The sequence below is a fragment of the Mycteria americana genome, chromosome 1 (genome assembly GCF_035582795.1).
Source record: "Mycteria americana isolate JAX WOST 10 ecotype Jacksonville Zoo and Gardens chromosome 1, USCA_MyAme_1.0, whole genome shotgun sequence".
Classification (NCBI taxonomy): Eukaryota; Metazoa; Chordata; class Aves; order Ciconiiformes; family Ciconiidae; genus Mycteria; species Mycteria americana.
In genome coordinates this window covers 184,843,937-184,859,936 of record NC_134365.1, presented here as the reverse complement: position 1 = coordinate 184,859,936, position 16,000 = coordinate 184,843,937, and positions in this window count along the sequence as shown.

The window sequence follows — 16,000 nt, the reverse complement described above, 5'->3', positions numbered from 1 at the left end:
TATCAAAAAATGATATAGGAATAGAGAGAGAGAGAAGTAGAACAAGTTTACTTTGCTTTTACTTTCAGTGCACATTATTCCTTGCTTGAGTACATGGTTAACAGCACTTAGTAAATATCTTTGCAAATCCCAGTGATTTTGTGAATATTTGCACACATGATTTTCCACTGGATAATTTTAAAATTTTTTACTATTTATCTTTCTTTTTTTTTTTGTAATTAGAAAAGCACATTTCCTCCGCTCAATTAACAGACTTGAATTTCAAGTAACCAGTCACATAACATGGATAGTATATGGTAATTATAGCTAGTAATCCAGAGAAATATAGGCATCTTGATTGCACAGTGACATGATAGATTAGAGATTAATAGCTGTTGGGGTAAATATGATGACCTGGATTCTCCTATTACTTTCGGCATGCTACAGCATAAGTATCTACATCTGTTTCCTTTTACAGCCAATGAGAGTGGTTTAGGGTGCAGTACAACAGACCTGTTTTAGACATCTACCTCAGGGTAGTGCTTTGAACTACTCCTTAGAAGCGCTTATTTCTCCTGGGTGATTCACTGTATCTTGCACATTTCTGCATGTAATCAGCTGTATTTCACTCCCAGGTATTCCTCAAGCAGTGTGTCCAAAGCAAAGCAGCTATAAACTGTAAAGCAGACATCCCCAGAATAATCACTCTTTTCCCAAGCAGTACAGACGCATACAATTTCTCCATAATTTTCTCGGCATCAGGGCAATGGTTAAGTGAAACAGATATGACTAGTCTATAACTAGACTAACAGTATTTTGTTCATCGGGGTTCATAGGACTTTGTAACAACTTGTTTTGGTTTTTAGCCACCCCAAACTTAGTTTCTCTCTATATATTTACATGATACGACTGGTAAAATTTTTAACTTGCCACACAAGAACCCCAAGTACTATGGTCTACAGGATGGGACCACCCCTCAGACATTTCTATTTCTGCCTCCATAGATCTTGAAACCACTTTAATATGACAGGGAGGGGATCTTGTTAAACTCACTCTATATAAAAGCCTGAAAGGGAAGGAGGAGAGATGTGAGTCTCTCTCTTTCAGGCTCAAAAACCCCCTTCTGCACCTAGAGAATTCCCAATTTATAAATGTCTATTAGACAATCCTACCAAATCGGGCAATTGTAGCACCCTTTTCATTACCACAGGGGAGAATCTTGTTTCATTCTTTGAAAGAGGAGCTGTAAGTAAGCAACCTGCCTTCTAGGCAGGGTACTGTGTCAGGGATAAGTGGCTGGAGGCATTTTCCAACGAGCTTTCAGTCAGCCAGCAGATTTCAGAGATGGTCAGGCTGTTAGACATACACCTGTTGTCAGTGATTCCCATGCTTACATCAAGGTAGCTCCTCAGGTGTCCCAGAGGTTTCCTGGATTCAGTTCTGAGTTGCTTAGCTCTCTCCAGGTCCTATGTGGGAAGACATACATTTAACTCTGAGCTCTGAATCCCACTGTGTGCCTGGGAAGAGAAGTTAAAGTGGAAATTTATCAAAGCCTTACTTTTGATCTAGCTCATTCTTTCTCTTTCTGTGGCTCAATACACTCTAAATTATTTCCTGCAACAGCCCCAACAGAAGATAATCATTGGCAATGCTGGCTGAGTCATGTAAACACTTATTCCCATCATGTGAGAATATCTGGATGATTAGGCAATCCAGACAGAAGCTGCTTCTATTCCTAGTTAGTCAGGTCTTCTTAAAATTGGATAATGCAGTGGATGTCCATGATGGAAGACCCCAAATGTTTGAATTATGAAGAATTATGTAAATAAAAAAATCTATTCAGCATGTTTTGTTTTGGGGTTTTTTTTGTTTTCCTTTTTTTTTTTTTTTTTTTTTTCCCCTAGGAAGGAGTATTTTAAGCTCCTGAATGCAAAGGAAGGTAAAAAGGCTGCCTGCAGTCTGGAATTTCACATTTCGCTTTCCTACAGGTAAAAGGACTAAATACACTTATTCTCTACCTGTTAAGGAATAATTTATGCAGCTTTCCAGTCTTTTATGGGGGGTACAGTAGGATAGGGATGTCATAAATACTAAACCTAGCCTCAGTTTTTGAAACAGGAAATCAGAACCCAAACTGAAAAAATCTGTACTACCAAGTGACATAAGTCTTAAGAAATAGGATGAGATCCTAAGGATCACAATGATACCTTACCAAGATGAGGTAGGGGAATAATACTCATGGATAAAAGAAGCAAATGATGAAATTTGCTAAGGGCAATTCTGTAGATAAATGCCTTGGGAAAAAAAAAGAAAAATCAGAACAAAATAGGAGGGTTTGGGTTGTTGTTTTTGTTTATTTATGTATTTATTTACATATGTGAGAAAACAGAACAACAGATGTCTGTGGAACTGGGACAAAAGCATGTAGTGGTCCACAGTGTTAAAAGGTCAACTAAAGTCTAGAAGGAAAGGAGAAATGAACAAGAAGAACGTTGTTAGCTAGATGAAGGAAAGCAATTTCTGTACTATCACTAGAACTGTGCTGAAATTAAAATCAGTTGAGCTATTGTTGTGAGCAATGATTAGAGAGATGAGAACAGCTATTGGTTGCTGATTGGAGAGGTGGCAAATGAGGCAAGGAGTGATGAAAGGAAATGCTTTGATTGGTAACTGGAGAAATGAGAGGCTCTTTTTTTTTTCAGGCCTCTGATGAGAAAATAAAGGTCAGATATTAGGTAGCACAGTTTCTTCTTTGTAAGACTTTGTAAGAAGGGAGCTGCAGTATGGGATTTTAGAATTGCTAGATTTTATGAACTTTTTTCAGTGCACTAAGCAAAGGTAGGATAGCTGGGCCAAATGACAGGAGTTAGAAGCAGATTGGGAGGGTAGACTTTTTCTTTAGATGGGTAGGTAAAAGATGGGAAAGGCTGCAGAAGTAAATAAATAAAGAAACTGTATAGATAGAATGGAGAAAGTACTACTCTTAAGGAAACTGCTACAGGTAGAGATGACATCATTGCTACTTCAGACAGAAGCATATTATATTAACAGAATAAAACTGCTTTGTTATTTCAGAAGAAACTCTGGAAAGAAAGGCATAGCCATTTGAGTTGAGGTAACAGTTAATCTTATGGAATATTTAACAAGGACTGTTAGTGGCCTCAAAAATGAGAGATAAGTAGGAGTTAGATTCCATATTCCAGGGGCATGCTCGGTACAGCGTCACAGACTTACCCATACTGTATAGGGAGCAAAGAAAATGCCAGCAATAATTTTCCTGTATTTTCTCTAATATCAATGTCCGTTCTACATTTTTCGACAGTACTTACTCATATTGTCAATCTGCGATTATTCATCAGTAATACATATTCATTAAAGTAAAAAAAAAAAAAAAAATTAAATGTCTGTTTCAGTATCTGTTCCAAATTTCACCATGAATACATAGAATCATAGAATGGTTTGGTCTGGAAAGGACCTTGAAAGATCGTCTAGTGTGTCCCCCCGCCCCCATCACAGACAGGGACATCATTCACTAGATCGGGTTGCTCAGAGCCCTGTCCAACCAGACCCTGGACACTTCCAATGATGGAGCAGCCACAACGTCTCTGGGCAACCTGCACCAGTGTCTCACCACACTTGTAAAAAATTTCTTTCTTATACCCAGTGTAAACTACCTTCTTTCAGTTTAAAACCATTGCCCCTTGTCCTGTACTACTACAAGCCCTGGTAAAAAGGCTCTGTCCATCTTTCTTGTAAGTCCCCTTTAATTATTGAAAGGCTGCAATAAGGTCTCCCCAGAGCCTTCTCTTCTCCAGGCTAAACAACCCCGATTCCCTCAGCCTTTCTTCATAGGAGAGGTGCTCCAGCCCTCTGATCATTTTTGTGGCCCTCCTCTGGACCCACTCCAACAGGTCCATGTCTTTCTTGTACTGATGACCCCAGCACTGGATGCAGTACTCCAGGTGGGGTCTCATGAGAGTGACGTAGAGGGGGAGAATCACCTCCCTTGACTGGCTGGCCATGCTTCTTTTTATGCAGCCCAGGATTCGATTGGCTTTCTGGGTTGCAAGTGCACATTGTCGGCTCATGTCCAATATTTCATTCACAAGTATCCCCAAGTCCTTTTCCACAGGGCTGCTCTCAATCCATTAATCCCCCAGTCTGTACTGGTACTGGTGATCGCTCCGACCCATGTCCAGGACCTTGCATTTGGCCTTGTTGAACTTCATGAGGTTCGCACGGGCCCACTCCTCAAGCCTGTCAAGGTCCCTCTGGATGGCATCCATGTACCTACAGAACTCACATTTATATGTAATCTTTTTTATAGGTATTTTACCAAGAAAAAAAAAAATGCTCAAATAAATTTTATTTGACAGGTCAAATAAAATACTTAATATCCTTACAGAAAAAAAAGAAACCCACCTAGGCGTTCTTCACTGCTAAATCTGTGTCCTCATTTGGACTTAAAAAACAGAATGTATGCTTTACTAGTAGCAGTGGCTACACCAAAAAAAAAAAAAAAATCGATGAGTCATTTAATCCAGTAACTTCTGCCAAATATTTAATAAGATGGCAAGAATTCTTCTTAATTAGAACAGATGAAAACCAAAGAAAACCATTTAAAACTGAGTTTTTGGCAGAACGAGAGATTTAGGATGGAAAATGTTGAAAGACAAAGGGAAAAGAAACACAAAGCACCTGGTGCTTTGTACATTTCAGGTAGGTGAATCTCATTGTCATCTCAACCTAAAATGAAGTAAGTTTCATCTACCTAAAACACAGTGGCACCTTGTGTTTCTTTTTCCTTTATCGCCCCACCCTACCAATTAGTGGTGCACCATAGTCAAGTTCCCTGAAAGCACTGGGTGATTCTGTCAGAGAACTCTCCAGAATGCATTTTGGGAATTGTAGTCCAGACAAGGAGTGCATGCCATGGAGTCATTGAAAGCCTATTGGGAACAAAGTACTGTTCCCATGACCTTAGACACAAACAAAGTAATATGAATACAACCTGAGATTAAATCTTTCATTTTTATTTTCCCAGCAGAAAAAAATAAATAATTAGCAAACCACAATCTTTTCTGCAAAAATTTCTTTCCTTTTCTTTCTTTTTTAATTTAAGCAAAAATCCTTGATCTATGCATGACTTCTTATATGTGACATGATATTTATGATGGTTTGGGGAAAATTTCTGTGGTAATAAGACAGTGATGGAACATCAGGTTACGCATATGCACTCCACTTAGTCCAATCTCCTAACTAACAACACAAAAGGTCAACTAATGTAAGAAAGCTTTCATACTCCACCTAGACAGCCTTTTTGGCCAAAACATGAAATTATCTCCTAATTTAACAATTTATCTACTACTTTGATTTGACATATTGGGGTTATTTTAAATTTGTAAAAGGAAGGAAATTGCAGGCATTAGTAACTTTAATGCTTTGCAAATGTACAAAAGGGTACAAAATGGCACAATATACTGCTTTCAATATTTCCTACCCATACAAACTGGCCATGCAGTACGCTGACCTATCCGGATGCTCCCCAATCCTGAAATAATAATTCTAAGTAGACTTGCATAAGAATGGAAAGAGTCAATGTAAATATTTTTTATTCCCGGTCACACCATTTTTTTTAGTTGTTGTAATGTCCCATCCAGATTGAGGTCACACATCCTAGGGAATTACTGCAGCATGACAACAAGTTACATCAGCTAATTTCTATCTTAATTCATAACTCATCATGTTGTCGGTTTTATTAAAGTAACCCTAAAGAACTCTGGTGAAATGGAGGCCAGTGAAACAGAAGAATCTTTATCTTTCTTCTCCCATAAGATATATTCCAGAGGTAACTAGTGGGATTTATTCACATGGTGTGTGAGGCAATCTGTAGAGAAAGAGTCCTCTGTCATCTTTGATAGGTTATGTGTTCCAAACTGAATATCAAACAGCCTGTTGGCATCATCGATCGTGAAAAAGTTATCTTTTCTCCTCTATTTGGAGCCTTAATTTCTTCTGGATAATAAAAGAGAAGCACTTTTAACGTCCTTCCCTACAAATTCTGTCTTTAAGTTCATAAGTCTACATAGACTAAGCAGAGTGGATTTTGCTACATCAGGAAAAAGGTGAATTCTTTGGCCTTGAAACATTACTTCTTTTTTTGCTTGGGGTTTTTTTATGTGTTTTTTTTTTTTCTTTCTTTCTTGTTTGCCTGCAGAGAGAATAGTGTCACTTTGTGAAGACACTACAAAAGAAATAATTTCAAGAGGCATCTTGTCATCTACAAGTAGAAGGATTCACAACTATTTTAGCTGCAGGTCAGAGTGTCTTTTTTGAAACCTCTAACACATTAAATACAAAAGTACCTCTCAATAAATTACCTACCAGAATACTGCATGCATCTCTTCAACGTCAGTAGCACGTAATCTGAAAACTCTCCTGCTTTTAAAATAATTTCCCAGTTAGTCAGTTTAAAAGGAAAGTGACATATATGGCAACACTTATTTTTACATTAGTGCGATTTTCCTTGAAGGCAATGGAAGTTATGCCCACCTACACCAAAGCTGAATTTGACCCATAATCTTTAGTAACATTATTTCTTAAAATATTCTTGTCAACAACCAGAGATCCTCAAATAATTATTCTTAGATTTCTACATTTGCTTTTCTTAAGCAACAGATGCAGTATAATTGAAATTTAATGATTTAAGCAAACTCATTCAATTTTTTCTGTTTTTCAACGTGACCTTTCATATGTGCTTTCAGAAAACTTTGTCAAAATTAAGCATCTTTTTCACCTGTAGAAGAGGTCTTAAACTGGGCAGAAACTTTGTTTAGTAATGAAGTAATGTCCTGTCAGTTCTTATTAACCCTCGTCTATAGGCAAGGTTTGTACAGGGCTGTTGAGCAATCAAGGATTTCTTGGACAAGCCAGTCTTTTTGTGGAGCTATAGAACTGATCCATTTCTCCCAAATATGGATGAACACGGTCTCTGCTTTGACAATGTTTTTTCTTATCTCTTCCTGTTACTATTCGTGTGAAGCTCAAGAGGTACAAACCCAGAAGTTTTACTAGCTTCTACTTCCTGATGCTGCATGGGATCTGTACTGCATTTTCACTACAGTGCCTGGAATCATGGCATTTGTGAGCCATCCTGCTTTAAAAAGGGAAAACATAAGCACTTGCTTTGTAAACTTCTCTCTATCCAATTTGAAAAGCAGGAAAGACGGCAATCCTTAGCTTTCCTCTAGGGAACAAGTGAACAGCCCCCTGCTCCAGAGGTACTAATCATGACAGACAAGTTGACTGTCATCCTGGTTTTTATTATGCCCCAGCTTTACTGTTTTAATGCCTTCTAGTGCAAATGGCAAGAAAATCATTTTTGACACTTGCACCCCTCGCAAATTAGCAGGTTTGTTCATTGGGGTAAGAATTCACAAATCTATTTCAGGCGCCTTGTGCTCTTTGCTCTACCTATCACTGTCAGTAGAACAAACAGAAACAAGGAAGATTTATAAAAACAAGATTAAGATTTACAGTATATGGATAATAAGGGTGAGCTAAAGACAGAACTTTTCACTTTTACAACAGGATTGAAGTGTACTTTTGTCAGTTCTCGGGATGTTTAAAACACAAGTAAGGGTACAGTAAGTCTAGATCTCTCCCAAATTTTGGTGTTAGAGCAGGAGAAGAGTCACATAATCTCCTCTTAAAGGAGTTTGCAGACTGTTCCAGTCTCTGTTGTTTGTTCCCTGTGCTGTAAGCCATGGGTCTCCCCAGTCAAGCTAGCATTTGAGCCAGGTCATAGAAATGACCTTAGTGGAAAAATAACCCTTCAAAAAGAACAAGCAGGGAAGACTGAAGGAGGGGCTAGGAGAAATCTCCACAAGCATTACTACTGAAGAACATGAAGTTACAACTTAAAACAGAACAGAAGATCATCTAATCAAGTCTACAAAGAAAAAACAGGTGTATATTTGTAAATCTGCAAGCCCAACATGATGAACGTTAGGCTGAAGCAACTCTGTTGATCTCCAGCTGCTCTCTAGTGTCATTGGGAATGTGGTCAGATAGAGACTCTTTACTCATACCAAAAAAAATCTTAATTGTTAAAGTGAGATAGCAAAATCCTTCCCTAGAAAATACAGGTGTGATATGAAAATACAGAAAGTACAGGTGCAATTTCCCAGTTTTTCTAAGATTTCCTAAAATACAGGTTCTATTTATTACATATTTCTCTTAGCTAGAGCTGGCAGCATTTGGGCATTTCATTTGGACATTTCATTGGGGCAGACCTTTGCCTCACTGTTAAAATAGAAGATCAAATCAAGAGACCTTTCGTCAATTTTTACTCCTTTCTTATGCAGGCACATATCCACTGATATTAGGGATTTTGTCTTAAGCAGGGAATGAAAGTAAACATGTAATGACTTGGCTTAAGCCTAAGTGAAGGGACTTTTTTTTTTATTTCCCTTATGGTTGTTTTATCTGTTTTCTTTTCCCTTTCTCTTAGACATGATACTGCTAAAGCCTAGGGTAGGTACTGTTTTGTAGGATGCTTAAAAGTCTCCTACACTCCTTAGGCAGACAATTAAAAATGTAATGGAAACTCTCCAAATCTGGTGAGTTTTTTCCATGTTATGCACCTCACTGACGTATTACTGGGGATCAGTCTTTTTCTGCTTTGGTACACAAATAATTGCATTATCACTTCATTATCAGGCAAAGGAACAGCTAAGTTTAAAGTTTGGGGTCAAGTGAAATCTATCTGTGGCTTTATGGGTAATTAGGTTAGGTTACAAGTCAAGCGAATATTCATTAGTTGCAGGATGAATACTCAGCATGTAGTAGAAATTTGCATTTCTACATGCTTCTAAACCTAATTCATGACTAGTATTGACATAGAAATCACATTACAGGCACTATTTTCTTCCAGACAAAGGAATTATTGATTTGTAATAATCCTTAAAGTATACCATCAAAACCTTCTAAAGGAGTGACTCTTAGAGATCTGATAGAATTAACCCTACTTTCTGCCTCTGTTATTGCTGACCTTTCTCTACAGTTTTTACAAAGGACTTACATGAAATAGTGGAAGTTATAATAATTGACATAATTTTATTAAGTAACATCATTCCATTTTGTACAGTGCTTGATTGACATATTCATGTCTGCAACATTTATATCTCAACAGTGAATCGTAAGACTTTTAAAAGACCAAAAAGGATTGCCCAGAACTTTACATAATATATAACTGGAGCTTAGATACATTAGTTCTATCAAAAATTTCATTGCATTTGCTCAGCATCAGACGTTCCTCGTCTCATTCAACCATTATAATTTTTACCAAATGCTTACCCAGATTTCATTAGTACAACCCCTGTATTATATAGCAAAATTTCACTCCTATACATACTTTCTTATTGAAAGAATTAGGCAAGGAAGCACCAAACAGTAGAGAGATGGCTACATAAAACTAATTTGAGATTACTGCATAGATAAAAGTCTTCCTTTTTCAGGAGCTAAAAATAGATTCATCAGCATCTATAGTTATTGCTGACTTCAGCAGTCTCTCATCTTTCAGTTCCAGTCATTCCTGTGGGCTCTCTAACCCTTCATGTGTCCCAAGCCAAGGTAGCAAGTAAAGACTTTTTAGTGCTGAATAGACAGGTAGAGCCCCTTTTTATTCTTCTTACCAATCCATAAAACAGAATGAAAAAGTCAATGAAGACAGACTTTTCTCCATTGCTTTGGAGAGGAACAAAATAGAGCAGGTGTTTCTGCTTCTCATTTTTTAATATGAGTTCCAATTTAAATTTTCAGAAATATTCTAGCTCTAAGTACACAGTAAACTATTTCTAAATTTGAATGAACATGTAATCAACGTACACATGCCATTTGAAAATTTTAACCCACTGAAATCAATTAAGGGCTAGTCATTGGATTCCATGAGACCAGAAGTTTGCCAATTACATTTGCCTTCAGTTTAACAGCAAAGGATTAATACAATTCCATGAAAGATGCAGGTCAAATTTCTTCAAAGATTTGATCAAAGTCTGTTTTTTAAAAAACTATCACGTCTCACTTTAAGATACAGGTGTTCTTGCATAATATTTTCCTATATATATTTTATTCCGGGCCCCTTTTATTTGTCTTTTCAGATTTGTATTATTGAGAGCATTAATGCCAGCATAAATATTTTGACGAAAAGGTTTTTTGTCTGGATGAAGATAATGGCCAGAAATGTTCACTCAGACACTTTGTCTGCATCTCCACAGAAGATCCGTATGTCAAAAGTTATTTGAGGTAGAAAGACAAAAGAGGTTTAAGAAGGTAAGTTATTTTTTAATTGTGCCTATAAATTCCATTAAGTGAGCACCTTGCATGAGCAGTAGTAAGCGAAGGAGAGTGAAGGACATTTTGGAATACAAAAAAGAGGTCCTTTCACTAAGGAAAATAGGTATTTGCAAAATACCTGATTCACACACTGTGGAGGTCGATGTTAACTATATCCCACTGGAAATGTTCATGTTTGGGAATATCTATGGTTTTGACAACATACTTGGTTATGGACATGATCCTGTGTCCATTTGGCCTGTGCCCTGTGACTAGAAAGTTAGAAATAAAGTGCTTTGGCAACAGACAAAGCAAATTTCAGCAACTTGGCATCAACCAAATGCTTGCAAAATATGCTAGGAAGCCATTACATCTACTGTATATTTTTTCTTTCCCACTATTGGAAAAGAACCCAAATCCTTTCCAAAACTGAGTCAATGTAAGTTTTCTAATGCAGAGGTAGTGGAGAAATTAAGCTATCTTATAAGTCCCTTCATTGACTTATTTATCACTCTAAAGCATTGTCTCATAAGACAATTTATCACTCCAAAGTTTTCATCATACTCTGCTTCAGCTACTGAAAATCAGGTTATCCACTGTACAACTTGCTGGCCAGATATACAGGTAAACTAGCAAATTTTAAAATATTGAACATGTATATCAGTTCATGTAAACACCCATCACTTTAGTACCTAAGTACCCTGAAAGTAAGTATTTATTCTCAGAAATTATCAACCTGACCTATAGAAGCAGTACTGCCACCATTATACTGACATACTAATACAGAGAGAAAATTCACATAAAACTCTCCTTGGGTCACAGACACAACCTACTGCACAGCAGTTTATTCCCCAGCCAACTTTCTTCTCATTAGGCAATTTTAATTTCTTTTTTTCAAAGAATCGATACCCACAAGTGTAAATGTGGCGAAAGCCCAAGATGGCCTTTTTTTTTTGCTTGATTTTATTTTCTTTCTGTTCCCCAAACACAGCCCAGATCAGGGTGAGAAGATTAGTCATGTGTTGGTATCTGAAACAAGCTTCCAAAGAGTCCTTATTAAGAAAGAGGATGGCTTCTTCTAAACCATCCACACAAAGCCAGTGTAGAAACCCTGTTGGAGAGGAAGCCAGTCAGCAGCTCCTCAGGCTTCCTACTGGAGTTAATAACTCGAGACAGCATGTGCAGCTGTCGTGAGAGAACTACACAGCTTGGATACATAGTGAGGCATGAGAAATCTGGTCTTCTCAAAGCAGCTGAAAAGCCTAGAGTGTGTTGTTCCCCTTATGGCCAATTAGAACATTTTTAGGGGAGAAAATAGAGATTTTAAACTAATCTTAAATTATTTATTAAAAACAATATTTGAACTTTCGCAAACTTTTTTTTATACCTTGTCTGATTTTGAAAAGCTTTTCCTCAAATCTTACTTTAATTTTACACTGGTGAAATACAGCGTAGCTATTTTTGTTTTACATCGGTGTAACTGATATCAGCATCAGGCCCATTGTCTTCATTGTAAGCAAGTCATAAATGGCCATTCTTCATGGTCATATAAAATGATACATAGATATTGGTAGAAAAAGAGGTCTCTTGGCACAATCATTACTTTTTCCATTTTCTGTAGACAAACAAACCCATAAAACAGAACTGACAGATGTTATAACCCAAGAAAATGAAAGAGAAAACCCCACAGTACAGAAGAACTGACGAAATTCCAAATAAAATCATATTGTGACAACCTCCTGGAATATACCTGTTTGTATTCCGAGATTTGGAAAACATAAAAGCCATAGAAAAAATTTACTTCAATTACTGTCCTTGCTAGATCAGGATGCTGCCAGGAGTAGCAAAAAGATCCCAGAACACTTGTTTGCATTGTGCAATAAAGTTTCCTTCTATTTGAAATACATCAGGTTTGTATAAATCAGTCCATATTAATGTGTCTTAAGTTGTGAGATTTTTTTAAAAAAAACCACTGATTTTCTGATTTTTGCAATAGCTTACTATGTGTTTTAATTACACTCACCACTCTCAATATCCAAAATAAAAATGTACACTTTTCCACACACTGTACCAGAGCTTGTTGTGATTTAAAATTAATTTTAAAATAACTAAAAGTCTCAGGAACTGAAAGTTTTATTCTTTGTTGAAACTACTGTCTCAAATTCAGCCTCAGCCACATCAGAGTGTAGTTGGAAACCTCTGAAGTATCAGCACTCAGGCTGAAACCACCCTCAACCCAGAGGAAAAAAATGCAGTTCTTTGAAAATAAGCCTTTTCACAGACATATGGACAGGCTAGAGAGATTTACCAGATTCTCTGATTTGAGAGTGGTTTCAAATGTAGAGATTTCAAAGGCCTCACTTAATAGATACTATGGCTTAGGCTGAAGTTGAAAGTGCTGGTTTCAACATTGCTGGAGGTTTTAGGAATGTAGGAATTAATAATGGATTGCACTGAATAAAACACAAACAGCTCACAAAAATCCTCACACTGACAAAGAGTTTTTCCTACTCTTCCCCTGTCCTGGGGCACATGTAGCTAAGGGAGACAAATGTAACTCATATTCCCACCAACGAATTAGTGTCTCATAACTTAACAGCATCAAACCTCGTTAGTAAAGCTGAAAGCTGGCTTTTAGTAGTTTAAGATGGATTCTGCTCCAGGTTCTGCAGTTCTATAATTTTCTGACTATGGACATCTTCAGATTCCACCACTGAATCTGATATTTTGAAAGGGAAATACATGTACATACATACATATGTACACACATATGTACATACACACATATGTACATACATTTTTATTTGCCTGTGTTCGTGCACATCTCTCTTCTCCAGTCCTTCTGTCTATTTAGCTGTTTATTTGAGTAGTAACAGTAATTGGAAACTGATAATATAGAAATATAATTGCAAATACAGAACTAATCAAGCAATCTGTCTCATCCTTGTGCAACTGCTCATTGAAGCATAAAATAGACATAATGCCCTCCCAAGTAAAATGCATGCAGGGCTATTGTAAGGTTCAATTAATGTTTTTTAAGTGGCTTAGAATGTTGAATAAATTTAAGGTAAGCACAGGAGAAATGGTGCATACATGTTTGTATGTGTTTAAAATCTGTCTCTATAGCTTTTAGACTTGATATGTTCTGGATGCTTTGCAACACTTGGGCAACACAAAGGAGCCATAAACCTGACTTAACCAACCAGTTAAGCTGCATTAACAGATACTTTGTATCGTTGTAGTGGATGCCTTGGGTCATCAGATTAATTCAAAGCAGTTGGGAGTAAAGGAGGGAAGGTAACCTATGAAGTAGGTGAGATCTTTTAGAGCTTGATCCACAGCCAATTGACATCAGTAATAAGATTCCCATTTGTCTTAAACTGCTGATCATAATTAGTCTAATTTAATGGATTGCATCAGCCATTTCCCTTTGCACTTTAGCCTATAGTGCTGACCTGAAAAACTATTTGTTAGCCCTTTTTCTATTTAACAGCCAGGAACTTCTGTGTGACTGTTCCATGGCACAAGTTATCTTAAAAGTGTTTATTTTTCCCTGAAATTACTAAAACAGGCAGCATTAGCTACAGTGATTTTGAAAGGTAAATACAAAACTATACTTGTGCTGTTGATAGCATTTCTGCAATAAAATTCTGAGCCATATCATTGGTTGCTTTCAATGACTGATGTTGCCTGAGTAACTCTCTGTTGCTGATGATACACCTTGACTGATTTGGGTTTTGTGGCAGTTTCAATGATGAATGCCTAATCTCTTCACTCTAGCTTATGTTCTTTCTTATTCTGTCTATGTCTCCTGGCTGCGACAACATCCTTCGCATCGGCCTGCCAAAAGCTTAGTGTAGCTGACACTGCTCTCCCCTCCTCTTCCTCTTACTAATCACTAGAATCCAGAAAGCTTCTTCAGAATAGCATAAATATTGTAAGAGATAAGCAAGCAGAAATTATGAGACTCTTATTCTGGTCAAGTTTCCATAAACTTCAAAAATCCCGATGGTGGTTTTTGCTGGGGATTTTTAATGATAATACCCAGGCTCTAAAACCTCATGTCAAACATGTTTTTCTTACACGCATCACCTTAATTCCCCTCGGCCTTTTCACTTTCTTCCTGCTGTTTTGATATCCCATATGTCTGCACCAAAATTGAAGCTGCCAAGCATGGTTTTCTATAGCATTTGTTAACATAGCTACAGCAGCTCTTATCTTTAAAATTTCATTAAGAAGCTAAATCCAATCTTTGTAATGTTACCAATTTGAAGATTTTTTTATATATACAATTAAAGATACAAGACACTATGTATGTGCGTAAATGCTACAGAAAAGTCAATTTACTGGCTGGCAGTGTTAGCTTTTAAAAACAGTGGGGTTTTTGGTTTAGTTCTGGGCAGTTGCTCAGCTGTCAATCAAAAATCTTGTTATACATGAATCTGATGTCAGATCAATATTTGACAAGATTTTTGACTGGCAGGACAAATTGTTAGACATGATGTAGTTCCACATCCATGTATAACAAGGCCCATGTAGAACAGCTGCCAGTGATAGAACCCTGTCATTCATATATTATCATAACAGTTAGAGCAGCTCCGTGAGACCTCATGCATTAAGCAACCACATCAGAGCCTGAATTTCATCTGTAACCCTAACCAAAACTGATTAAAATTACAGGTTTCAATTGAAGAAGTCAATTGAAGAATCCTGGAGGGAGGAGTGGTAGCAAGAACTGAAAGGAGAAGGAAAGGAATGCGTGTATATTACACACTTTTAAATCCAAAGTAAGACCACCATGAAAGCATACACAAAGCATGTTTAAAATTCATCAGCTGTACAAAAGCATTAAGTTATGCCATATTTACTTGGAGTTCTAGCTTATTCTCTATATTCACCTTTAAAGGCACCAATTTGGTGGACTGATTTCTGAAAAGATGCTGGAGGTATAGCTTTGAAGCATTGTCTGGTAGTAGTGTCCACAGTTATATAGCAGATTATGGTGGGTTCAAAGCAGTTCAGAATCTTGGTCTGCACAAAGCTGCAAGTCTTTCAACTGAAAAGCAATAGGAGATGCTGGAGGAAGCACAACATTTCAGAAAGGCAGTCACCGTGAAGAGAGAAGTTGAGCTGTAAAGAGAAGAACAGGCATACCTAGATCTATAAGATAGAAGAAGTGAAGGAGTCTGATGGAGTGATTAATTTGCCTAAATATAGGTTATTTCATATTATCTGAGATATTCTAATGCACCTGAGGTATAAATATGGAGCTGAGAGCCAGAATACATGGGAATCCCATGACTTTCTGACGCGACAGCTGGAGATTAGGAGGAGTACCCTATGTACGTGGGATGTCTCTAGATTAGTACAGTGAGCCAGGTGAATCACACCCTGACTCTGCTTTCATTTGTCTACCTGAGGCTTTTCCACACTACCTATTACCATGGCAACTTATCAAGGACTGTCTTCTTTCTCTGAACACAGACCATAAAGTGCCAATATCAAATCCAGACCTAGTCCAAGCTGCTGACATTTACATCATACTATTAATATCTAAAACCTACAGTGACACTGTATTCAAGAAGGATGCTTTCCCAGTATGTGTGCATCCCACATATACACAACCGTTTTCTATCCTTAATGTTTTATTAGGTATCATAGCCTTAAATCTGGTAGCCTTAAATTA